This window comes from Pleurodeles waltl, chromosome 4_1, assembly GCF_031143425.1.
Source record: "Pleurodeles waltl isolate 20211129_DDA chromosome 4_1, aPleWal1.hap1.20221129, whole genome shotgun sequence".
NCBI classification, from domain to species: domain Eukaryota; kingdom Metazoa; phylum Chordata; class Amphibia; order Caudata; family Salamandridae; genus Pleurodeles; species Pleurodeles waltl.
In genome coordinates, this window is record NC_090442.1 from 489495019 (window position 1) to 489507927 (window position 12909).

The following is a 12909-nucleotide window of genomic DNA, read 5'->3' on the forward strand; positions in this document are numbered from 1 at the left end:
CGACTCTATTATAAGTTCCATGTGGGACCTTGCCACTGTCATCTTTTACTGCTAAGTGGCAACGTCCCCATTTTGATGTTGAACGAAATTTGAGCTGTCCTTTCTGCCCTGTGGCCAGGGAAACGGTTGACCATGTCCTGTATTTTTGCCTGCAATATAGCGCATACAGGAAGAAGTGGATTTTGCCAGTATGCCACAATTTGGGTATTAGAAATTATAAAGTTGCTATTTAGTTATTTAAAGCATTTTTTGCCCAACCAATAGTATTTGCTATCTCCCCTTTTCTCATAAACATGTGGAGACATAGACAGAAAGTGCTTGACCTGACTATCCCTGGTGTATAGTCACCAAGGTCCATTGGAGGTAATGTTGTATCCTGTTGTTTTTAAGGTTTATACATTTTGTGATGTGTTTTAGGGAGATTATGGGCTCATGCCATTGTATGGAATTATGTCTTGAAGGTCTACTCTTTTATTTGTGCGATTCCTCTTCTAAATGCTGCTTCTATGTTCTGCTAGGCTATATGCTTTTGTGCTATCTTAATTTCTGCTATATTTTATGGCTTTTATGTTTTAATGATTCACTGTTTTTTATGTTGTTTTATTTGCTTTTATGGCAATAGCCAAAATAAAGTTTCCTTACTTGAAAATCTTTATTATTCCTAGCAACTTTTGAACTGACTGCCTGTCCTACAGGAAATACTTTGCATCTCAACCAGCAGATTATGAGAGGACTGGTGATTTGGACGATCCCCCTCCACCACTTGCTTAAAAAAATGCTTTGCTATAGACTTTTTTTTTAATCAATGAGGCCAAAGGTGCTACAGAGGGTGCAATAATTGAACCATCAATATCTTTTGTCAGGGGTGACTCGCTTCCCATTATTTTGTAATTTGGAAGCATATTATCAGTAGAAATCTTCTCAGGTCCTGCAACCATGGACACAGTGTCCATGGTATGAGTTGATTTCAGGCCATTTCTTCTGGTATTACTTATCTATTTTTCGATGGGCTGTAAAACATCTACTGGTCTCCTACATACTTGCATTTTCTGAATTCCAAGGTGGTTGTAAAACAAAATTACAGTGGTATAGTTTAATTAAAAAGAAGTAAGAATTGTGCAATTAAACGGTGATTTTAAGTTAGTTTTTTATATGAAAAGTCAAAACTGGACTCAATTTATTTTGCAACTGATTCCTGTTGTAGCTGCCATCTTAGCCTTCTGATTCAATTTAATTATTTTGCTTTTTACAATAACTAATTTGATTTGATCACTGAACGTTCCATGGTGACCTTACTTCGTTTAATATAAACCATGAGAATTCAAGTTTATATCTGTTATTGCTTACTCTGAGTCCAATTCGTCACTGCGTTTCTTGGGGCAGGGTGTTTTGCCTAATGGTTTTCATTTCACCGTATAATGGGCTAAGGCATAGGACAACCTCTCGCCCCAATCACACCCAGCTCAGTGAGTGCCAATGAGTGGAGCTATTTCAACCCAGCTGGGATCTGCTCTTCTCTATAATGCCTGCTTCCTTTCTGTTATTTGGGCTTTAATTGTAAAAGCATGTGCTGAAGTGTGTGCATCCTAGGCGCAGAGCCCCCTTCGCTTACTGATCTACTAACTCTAGGCTACAAACTGCAGAAAAATTAACAACATTCCCCATTCCGGTTAGGTATTGACATAGCATTGATGACACTGCGTTGTTGGATCTGCATTCAGGAAGCAGCTATGTGGAAAGAAGCTCAGGAGCTTGAGACCTGGAAGCAGAGGAGGCACAAGCATGGCATTATTGGGCTACAGTAGTGATCAAGAAATGTTGGTTGACCAAATGCAGCTAATGGCAGATGTGAACCCTGATCTCCTTTAGGTGCAATCTGTAGTAAAAACAGCTCTGTGACTCCTTATGTCTCCAGAGATGGAATAACATCCTTGGCTGAGAGAGTTAATGACACTGGCTCAGGGAGCAATGGACTGTCTCTCAGCCTAGAAGAGAGACAATGGGTGTTGACCACATAGCAGGAATTAGCTATTTCAGAGAGGGTAGGCAACATGGGCAGAAAAAGGGGCAGCTCTAGCACTGCTTCTTTTGAATTGTTCCCAACCATGTCCTATTCAGTGACAGGACCCAAACCACAATATGAGGAGGGAGTGGCTTACAAACTTAAAATAGGTCTAACTGTTGCAGTTGGGTTTCGCTATCTTGAAATAGGGGCTCCTTCCTAAATTATTCAATAAGGCAAAGAGGAAGTGCTGCGAAAGGAGGTGGTGGGACAGTGAGAAAATAGGATTGGGTGATAAAAATTATCCGATCACTGGCTACTGCACAAGGTACATCTGATACCTCCTCCACTACCTCATCAGAATATTCCTGGACCTGGTAACACATCATCTGATAAAGAAGGCCCGCTGGAAGAAGATTCCTGATGTAAGAAAAGGAATTCAACATGAATTCACGGACTCCTAACTTTTGCTGGTATCCAGAAACTGAACCTTCTTTCTAAGGGCACGTATTGGCCTTTGGTTTTCCTGCCTCAGAGACACAAAAAAAGCAGAAGGATTGCAGCAAAACTAGGCTCCGTATTCACACACCTAGGAATTAACAGTGTGGGAACTCCAACACCCTCATAAATGGATAACTGTTTATGAGGGCCTTATTGTAAAATCATAAGTAAATGCAAAATTACATTAAAATACCACACCCTCAGCAGATGTGAGGAGTGCTTTAAGGAGAACAAATGACATTTAGAAGTGATATAAATAATGAGGTACAGAGTCACAGTTAGGCCCTAATCCTTATTGATGCAGCAGAGACAGAACGGTGGAACCTTTTTTTTACCAAGACCAAATAAAATCTCAAGACAGAGTTATTAAGAGCAAACATTAGGATGAAAGCTACAGAATACTTTCTTATGGTAAAGGATCTAAATGTATACAATGTTGTCAAACATTTAAAAGAGTCTGTAAAACAAAAGGTAAGGGTTTTGTTGGAATTGTCCTAGGTTTAACAATATGTTAATTGCAATGTGATACCAAATATTGAGATAAAATTAATCTCTAAAAACTAGAAAAACATGTCATTGAGATTCGTATATGCTATTTATATGCAACAAATTGAGATATTTGAATTTAAAAAATCTGCTAATAAAAGATCTAGTTAGACTGCCATGATCTTAAGACATCTCTGTCAAGGTTTATGTTTGTTTTTTCTTTTTACATCTACCTGAGCTACCTTTTGCCACTTCCATCCCGAAGGTCTACTCATTTCTCCTTTGAGACTTCTTGGAACCCTTGTCATTACTGATTTTCTCTAGAAGTGAGAGTTTGGGTAGTTCCTTTTAAACAGCAGAAGTGATGCAACAGTGTCTGACAGGTCTTGAAAGGTAGTTTTCCGAAGATTATATAAAAAAATACATGTGACATATCTCAATATTTAAAATAAATATATGTATATATGATTTATATCTATATATTTATAATAATAATATATATGTGATATAAACAAAGGCTACAGGGATGTTATATTTAGGCTCACGTTTCACATGCACAAAACCAGTGAAATTCAGCAGTTATAGTTATCTCAGCTAACTATAACTTGCACCCCCGTAATGTACTGCTTATGATCGTGCATATTACATCAATCATGACATGGTCAGTGATATCACTGATGACATTACTGATTTCATCTTCCTGTGAGTGTAAGTGGTTGTATATATGTGTTAGTGGGAATGGCTGTACAGGTGAATGGGTGCGTGTTTGCTTATATGGGTGAGTGACGGAGTGTGTTTGTGACTGTATCATTGAGTCACTGTCACAGCTAAAGCAGCTCCCTCTCCGTGGGAGCAATGTTGCCCCTTTTTCCTTGCCAGCCTCTCTGTGGGCAGGGAAAAAGAGAAAACCTCCTCTTGCAGTGAAGGAGAGCTTTTTGAAAGCTCTCTCTCACTGCAAGCAGAGTGTTTTCTCTGACTTGGTGGCAGTTGTCAAAGCTCTCACCAAGTCACAGCAAACAGCTATGTCCTGGGGGTTGGGCACTCTGGGACATAACAGGAGCTGGCCCTGAGTGGTGGCGGTCCCCAGGACAATCATTGGCTACTTGAGGGGGCCATGCAGCCCCACTCCAACATTAGTAGCCCCAGGGAGGTGGTGGTCCCCAGGACTTGGGGTCCTCACCTGACCCCCTATGTCTTTTTAAATTTGCCCCAGGGAGGTGGTGGTCCCTGAAGCTGCATGGAGGCTGGGTAGCACTGTGCTTTTGATTTATTTAAAGCCCCAGAAAAGTGGTGGTCCCCAGGGCTGTGGGGTGCCATGCACCCCCGCATGTGATTTCTTTCATACCCTGGGGAGGTGGCAGTTCCCATGGCTGCGGGGGGCCATGTGGCCACCCCACATACCATATTACATCTGCCCCAGAAAGATGGTGGTCCCCTGGGCTGCAGGGGGGTATGTTGCCCCCCACATACCATATTACATCTGCCCCAGGGAGTGACAGTTCTTGGAGCTTCAGGGGGGCTGCGTGGCCCCCACACATACCCCACATTAGATCAGCCCCAGGGAGGTGCCAGTACCCAGGGTTTTGAGAAGCCCAGGAGAGGGCCCAGTACGCCCCTCAATATTTCTTGCATGCCCATGGGACTTGGCCCACCAAAGGGGTTAATAAAAAGGGCAGGAAAACGCCTGTTTTTTTTTCTTCTGAAACGTCAGAAAAATCCATGGATCTGCAGATTTTTCCACTGTTTAAAAAAATGCTTTTAAGCCCTGATGGGGTCCCTCTGGGACCAATCACTAGAGCTAGGGGGTCAGTGTGTCCCTACCCTGGCCCCTTTTCCTTTTTTCTTTAAATTTATTTTCATCTGGGACTCGGCTGAAGCCAAATCCCACATGGCTGCCAACACTTCAACCAGGATCACATATCTCTACTGGGACAGTCTAATCCACAGAAGATCCGCGTCCCTATGAATCTATATTTTTTTAACTCTAATTTCTCCAAAACTACTGTATGGATTTACACAAAATTTACAAAAAACATGCTTTTAGGACAAAGATCTAGTTTTCTGCAAAATCTGGTGAAATTCTTTTCAGTGGTGCTGGCTGTAGTCATGTTCAAAATTTTGAAAAGTCCCATTGACACAGAATGGGTAAAACGTGTTTTGAGATCCCCCTTTTTCTCGCCCCTGCTTGACGGATCATCCCGAAACTTTCTAGAAGGCAGCTGTACTGTCCAAAGTATAAGTTTTGAAACTTTTGTGAACATTCATCAAGCGGCAACAAAGTTATTGGCAAAACAAAAAACAATCTGTATATGGTAAAAAAAAGTCCTAGCCACTAGCTAATACATATATATATACATATATATAGATAGATATATATCTGTACACACACAGCAAAAGAAAGGTCTGTTATTATACAAAGATTTCATGAGAGAGGGTAGACGCTTAATGTTCTTATGGATGCTTATGTAACAGTTTAGAGCAAGAAAAGAGAGGATCTGCTCTTTACATCCTCACAGATTAAGGCACAGAGAAACATTTAGTCAGCCCAACTTAGTCTCTTTCTGGATTTTAATAAAGAGCACAAGACTTTAAAAACTATTTTAACACGCAACTGGCATGTTTTGCAACAAAGATTGGTCCGCATCCTTATTCGCATATCGAAAAGCACCATCACTGGGGGATATTTTCACATAGAGCTTGTTTATGAGGAAGCAGAATACAACGTGGCTGGCAAAAAAGAATTTGGGGTTTTGAAGCTGTGGCCACTGCAAAGCATGGAAATGTGATATGAATACACAATATGTTGTGACATTTGAGGGGAGAACGTACTGCATCCCAGAGAGTATTACATGTGACACAGAATTTGGAGTGTATGTCATCCAATGTGCATGTCTAAAGAAATATATTCAGAGTACAATCCATAAGCTCAAGATTCGATTCTTGCAACATCTTAGAGCAATTAAGAACCAAGACAGATCATATCCCCTGGCATCAAACATGTTAAAATAGACCCCAGAAAGGAAGATAGGGTACTAGAATTAAGAAGAATGGAATCTAGGATGATCTTATCCTTGGGGACAGAGAACCTTTGGGGGCACACTTTGGATGCAGAACTACGTTTTGCTGGTGTAGTGATGGGAACATTTGACTAGGATTCAGCATGAGATAGTGATCTCTCTACTTTTGGCGCCTTCCCTATCTTGACTTAGCCATATGATTTTGTTTTTTTTCCCTTGGATCGATCTAATCAGAAAATGGTAGTTTGTGAGTATGAATTGAACTATACATATTGAATCACAACAGCAGTGACACAGCAATGAGGTATTCGTTTTCTCAATATAGAAAGGGATGGTTTGTGGGTTTAGGCACTTTGTAGGCGATATACCGTTAGCAAGTGTCATAAGAATTGTCACCCACTCATTTCCTGAATTTTGATAACACCTGGGATAGTACTTAATCAACAATAGGGTCAGCCTTGTTCTATCCAGCAGTATTGGGGACTGTCTTGATCACCCTCAATATGAAATATTCTAATATGTGTAAACATCAATATGGCACTTAGAGATTAATTGGCATTTCATATACTATAGGTGTCATGGTAATAGTTAACATTTTATATAATATTCAATGTGAAATAGTTATGTGCAATTTGGAAATATCGTTAGCCGCCATAACATTATGGTTTACAGCACGTGGCACTTTATCACGTGGCAGGATTGAGGAGTTATTTTTATACCAATCAGCTATTTACATTTTATTTGTCTTATGCTCCCACTTCTACGCTAGTGTTTGACCCTTTATTAGCTGGGCAATTAGGATGGTTGCGCATCTTTAAGGAACATGAACATTGCAGAGATATTGCGATATATAGCATATGTCACTTTATTTTCAGGTACGTTAGGTGCCATAAAGAGATCTGTCTGCCATTCAATACTCTATGGGATACCTAATGGGCGGATGCATATAGAATATTTATATGAAACGTCTGTAGTCTTTTTTTTTTTAAATCAATTTGCATTTTGGAGAATATAGTTATGTAGTAATTTCATTTATGTATGTTAGTACCTATGCACTTTCATCTCTAATTATATAGTTTGCACAACATTAGTCACTTTATATATTCTTTGCCCATAATGGGGTCATTCAAAGAGAGAGCTGCACTGTGGAGCCATTATATGGGCATTATAGTTGCGATAATGCAACTTTGACCACTGCCGTGTGGTCCATATAATATAATAAAAACTAAGTTTGGACTTGGAGGTATATAATTTGCTGTATTATGATGCATATTAGTAGTACTATGTCAACCTGTTATTGGTTTTGATAATGTATGTGACATATGTTATTATACATTTTGGGTTACTCATTAATTAGTTTGCAACAATACTGGAGACTAGGTGATTGAATATTACTAAAATGTGCTCCGTTATAGCATTAGATTACACTGTATAGCCATTATGACAAAGGTTCAGGCATCTATATGATTATACATTCCACATTCAGGTATTTATTAGACATAAGATGAATCTTTTAAAATTCAAAATTTGAAATGTATTATGAGTCAGTGCTTAGACTTTATTGAACCATAAGATTGAAAACAATGATGATGATCCCCACACTCAAAATGGTGCTCAAGATACGATCAAGATCAATAGTAAAGTATAGCAAGTGAAGGGGGTGAAAAGAAATGATGGACTAAAAATGTACACTGGGCAGTTGCTTATTTTGAGGAACTTCGTCCGGTGGAAAACGTTTAGCCGAAACACGTTGAAGTTCTGTTCGGGAAAGCACTTCTTTCAAAATAAATGAAATGGATTGATCGTGTGCTGCGTTTCTACATCTTGAACTAATATTATGGCGTGGTAATCCAATGCTTTGATGCGGTTGTTGGCGGTGGAAGAAAGTTCACCAGAATCACAATATATATATACACACACACACACACACACATATATATAGATATATGTACATCTATATATATATATAATATATATAGATATATCTATATCTATATATATTATATATATATAAAACTTAGTGGCGGTTGACACTAGGTAGTTCTAGCTAGGACCTTTTTTGTTTTGCCAATAACTTTGGTGCTGCTTGATGATTTTTCACAAAGTATACGGTGAAGAAATAAAATAAAGCTATTAAAAAGTATAGACGACAGTTCAGTTTGAAAGATAACATAAACCATAATTGAACTAGCTGGAAAAACAAATATATATATTCTTTTTCCAGATAGTTCAATTTTGATTTTTGTTATCTTTGAAACTGTGGACTATACTTTGTAATAGCTTTATTTTATTTCTTCACCACGTACCTTTGCTGTGAAAACAAATTTGTAAATACATATTGCATATTTCGTTAATAGCCAAGAGGACAAGATATATTGTCCAGTGATTTTGTCTAGCGGTATCACCCACTCTAGTGTGATCAGTTTTTGAAGGATAAACACATATACACATATACTGTTTTTTAACAATGAGTACGTTTGCTTTTGCTAAAAACAGATAGCTGCATAGGTTCACAGCTAACAATGGGAATATATAACATCAGAAAATACCAACTGGAGAAAGGTGTTTTAGCACACTATATATGGTTTTCATAGAAAATCAAAGTACCATCCAGACATTTGTAGCAGTTGTTAAATGATATGAGGTCACGGAAGATAAGAATTAATTTGGTTGATTACTGGAGTGGCATCAAAATTCCTGCACTTGTATGTCATGGTTGTCCTGCATATTTTATAGCGATAACTAGATATTTTGGATTTGTATAAAGTTAGACTTACCCAGGCAGCCAGCGGTTCGTTTGTATGGGCAGAAAGGGCAATGATTCTGCTACACTTTGAAATTCTGGGACCTGCAAATAAAAATATTAAGTGTTTAACTAATATTGGTCACCTAAAACTCCTTTTTTTCTAGTGTGTTTGCAATAATGAGTAAACAATCTACTCTCATGTAACGATGAAAGACACCGAAATATGAGATAACATCATGGCAGATTTAGAATTGCTAATTAGCTTTTGCATGTGGGAGTGCTGTTGCTCTTTCACCAACAGCTATATGAAATCACTAATTATTGTCAAAAGGAAATTAGATATGATTTTTGTGTCGTGATGTCATGCTTGACGCTGGTATACAAGCTTTCTACAATTTCAAAGAGGTTTACTTAAGAATTATTTGGAATAACATAAATGAAAATGATCCTTTTAATGACAGTTCAGATTAGCTAAAAAGTAGCTGAATATTTATATATTACCATATTAGAGATATGTGCCCAGACATCTCTCTTCTGCTTCAGTGGGCTCCTGACCACTCCTTGCCCTTCTGGCTCATGTTGGTGTCTGTCTCCTGCCATTTTATCTGTTAGCTGCTCGTTCTGACCCGACTCGATAACTATTCATTCTTTGTTTGTGCTGTCTGTTCTAGCTGCCCCGTCTCTCTTTAACTGCTCCTTTTTGCGTTCTTTCTCCAATTCAGCTTCCCCTTTTTGCATCTTTTGCTTCTCTTACAGCTCCATTTTATGTCTTGGACAGCTCTGTGAGTTTTTGATACCGGCTTGCATCGCAGATTGAGTTTTCCCACCTTTGTTTGTGTCGTCTGTTCCATCTGTCCCCTTTCTATGTTTATCTGTTCCTTTTTGCAACTTTTGCTCCTCTTACTGCTTAGCTTTGCATATTGATCTCTTCTGTCAATTTTTGCCATCAACTTGCTCTGCCGATTGTGTTTTCCTGCCTTGCCCCTCCCCCCGGACTTTCCTGCTCTCCCCACTGGACTTTCCTGCTCTTGCTGTACCACCCACCACCCCATGCTTCTCCCACTCTTCAAGTCCCTGCTTAATGGCGGCCACAGCGCAGCCCCACTGAGTAGCTGCTTAAGCATCTCTCTTCTGCTTCAGTGTGACCTTGACTTTGCCTTACCCTTCTGACTCATGTTATTTCCTGTTAGCTGCTTGTCCTGTCTCCGACTTGGTTACAACTCTTTTGTTATGTGTGCCAACTGTTTTATCTGTCTCCGTCTCTGTTTAATTGCTCTTTTTTGCATTATTTGTTCCTCTCAACTGCCCCTTTTTGCATCCTTAGGTCCTCTTACTGCTTCATTTTGCATCTTGCCAATCACGTTTTTTCACATTGACACTCCTGCTGGACTTTCCTACTCGCCCTTCTGGACTTTCCAGCTCTTGCTGAGCCCATCCACTGCCCTATGCTCCTTCCACTCTCCAAGACCCTACTAAATGGAGGCTGCAGTGCAACAACATTGATTAGGTGCCCAGACATCTCTCTTCTCCTTAAGTGCGAGCTTGACCTTGTTAGAGCAGTCCGTAGTAATAATTTACCTGTGTTTGGACGCTCTTTAGGCCGATGAATCTTTTGACTAAGTGGGAACTCTCTGTACTCTCAATCGATCAATTTCATTAAAATCAATAATCAATAACGAACATAAGCAATACCTTGATCAACATAACACTTAACAATTAGTCCAGAATACATCTCGGCGACCCTGACCTTTCAGTCAGGAATAACCACACCAGTTTATTCAAAGTTAGTGAATTTTATTTCCCTATATTAACAAAGCTAGCACAATATATATGTGTCTCAACACTAAATGATAAACATATATGAACATTAATAGCTGTCCATAACGGCGGAACAAGTGCAATCTATGTAGCATTTGAATCACAAGGCATTCGATAATAGCAATGCAAATCACTAATACTATAATCTGTAATGAACTAATTGCATACATTTAGTCAGCATAACAAGATCTCAAATTGCATCGTGCGACATATGGAATCCTCGTCTAACCTCAAATTAGCATCGGCATGTGGGACTTCATGCAAAAACAATTTAGCAACATTAATTTAGAAAAACTCCTAACTAGGGACCTTATCAAAATCAGCAGTTGGTTACCTAAAAGAAACACAATGCAATTTTACAATTTCCTTTCATATTTACCAATTACGATCAGCAATCAAGGAAGTCTTCGTCTCACAGGTACCGTTCTTCGGTCAGCATGGGTACCGTTTCGATCAGCATGGGACGGGACTAAGGGCAGGGGTGGACGGGGCAATTGCCTCACGGCGGCAAGGTAAAACTACTACTTCATGCAAAGGGATCAAATCAAAGTTAAAGTCTCTAGGGCCAGAATCATTTAAAGTCTCTTTCTCTCGATTAGAGAAAGCATCAAAGTCTCTCAAAATGGCGTCGCAACAAAGTGGGCCATAATAGCTACGAAGTCTGCAAAATGGCGGGATGTCCAAAATGGAGAGAGAGCTTTCCTCTCGTGCACCTGATTTTTATAGACAACAGTTCGAATCCAGTAGGGTCTCCATTGGAGGGTTCATAGGTTAGCTTCAAATTGTCCAATCAAAAACAACAGTTCTCAAGCTTTTACTTAAGCATACATTATCCTTGGAGATGGGTACGCAAGTTGCAACATTGTCTACCAATTAGCTCACTTTCAGAGCCTCCATTGTCCGCACCTGCAAGTCGACCTTGAAGTAAAGAGAAAATATGCCAGGCTGGCACGAAACTTTAAGATAAGCATGTGAACGGTTTCTGTGGAAAAGTACAGCTTCAAGCAAAAATACACGTTTATTAGCACAGTGGAAAAATACGAGCATCTAAACCGTGAGACCAGGCAACTAGGCCAAAGCCTCCGCTAAAGTCATGCTAAGCTAAAACATTTCAAACAGGCAAATCGTAGCACACGTTTATGATTATGTCGGATTAGTGCAATTCTAGTACACCACGTTATATAAAGCACGCGTATAAATGATGGCAAACTACTCTGAGGGCACATTTTGTCCCCGTACAATCTTTATTAGTTCGGTTAAAGTCACACATGATTATTTCAGCACTACGTTTAAGCGTTAATAAATCAAAACCTTCATTTTCTGCTTCATCAATCCCTCCTCTGATGACTACTTGTCATCACACCAAATCATGCCCACAAATTTTATTCCATTAAAATTCTGTCTGTTCCCATTTTCTTTTAGTACCCCTAGTTTGCGCTTTGTATTCTTCTGCCATTCTTTTCATAATTTTCTCTTCTTTTCTTCTTTTAATTCTTTCCATAATCATTATTATTCCCCTTTTTATTCCCCAAATTCCAAATACACAAATTATTACTATTAATATTCCTTCTATTATTTCCAATAGTATTCCATTCCAAATTCCCCCAATCCAATGTCCTACTGAAGCAAGTCCTTTTCCAACCTTCTCCCACACTCCTGGTTCTTTCAATTCCTTCAAATCTGCACTTTCTTTTGTTAGATTAGCTAGCATAGTTTTAATCTTCACACTATTGTCGGGTATATAGGTACAACAGTGTCGTGCACCAAGCATTTTGCAAACGCCTCCATCCTTTGCTAAAAGAATGTCTAAAGCAAGCCTATTTTGAAGAGTCATAGCTCTTTCCGCTGCAAGTTCAGCATCTATCAGGATTATAGCACCTGAAAACTTTGTCAACATGTTATCCACTATAGTAGACAACTTTCGTATCTTGATGGAATTCAACACAACTCCTAATGAAGGAATCATGGCTCCAAATATATCTCCTACCACAGCAGCTGCGGTCTCTCTTTTCTGGATACAATGGGATCCAGATGTCTTTTGAATCATCGATACGTCATCCAGCTGATAAACCTTTGGGAACACTATACCCAAATAACATCTTCCCCACCATCCCTTTGGAAGACGATAATAGGCATTATATCCACAAATGTAATATACACCTGGAATGACAGGGTCAAGTCCGTTCATCATGAATGTCCATTTGGCCTTAAATATAAACGTATGTTTACACTCACTCGCTCCTACAAAAATGTTGTCATAATAAGATTCACCTCGATATATACAAAATTTCCCTACATGCCAAGCATCTAAAGCTATTTTCCCTTGTGTCTTTATAGCA

General features: G+C 39.1%; 1 protein-coding gene across 3 annotated transcripts in view; it reads right to left on the bottom strand.

Moving 5' to 3' along the window:
- The window catches only part of SYT1 (synaptotagmin 1), a 3823670-nt gene that overhangs the window by 3193414 nt on the left and 617347 nt on the right, over nt 1-12909 (bottom strand). For all 3 annotated transcript variants that reach the window (XM_069228780.1, XM_069228783.1, XM_069228779.1), the window contains exon 3: nt 8784-8854. The gene's annotated coding sequence lies outside the window, so the exon portion shown is untranslated. The remainder of the gene's footprint in view (nt 1-8783; nt 8855-12909) is intronic.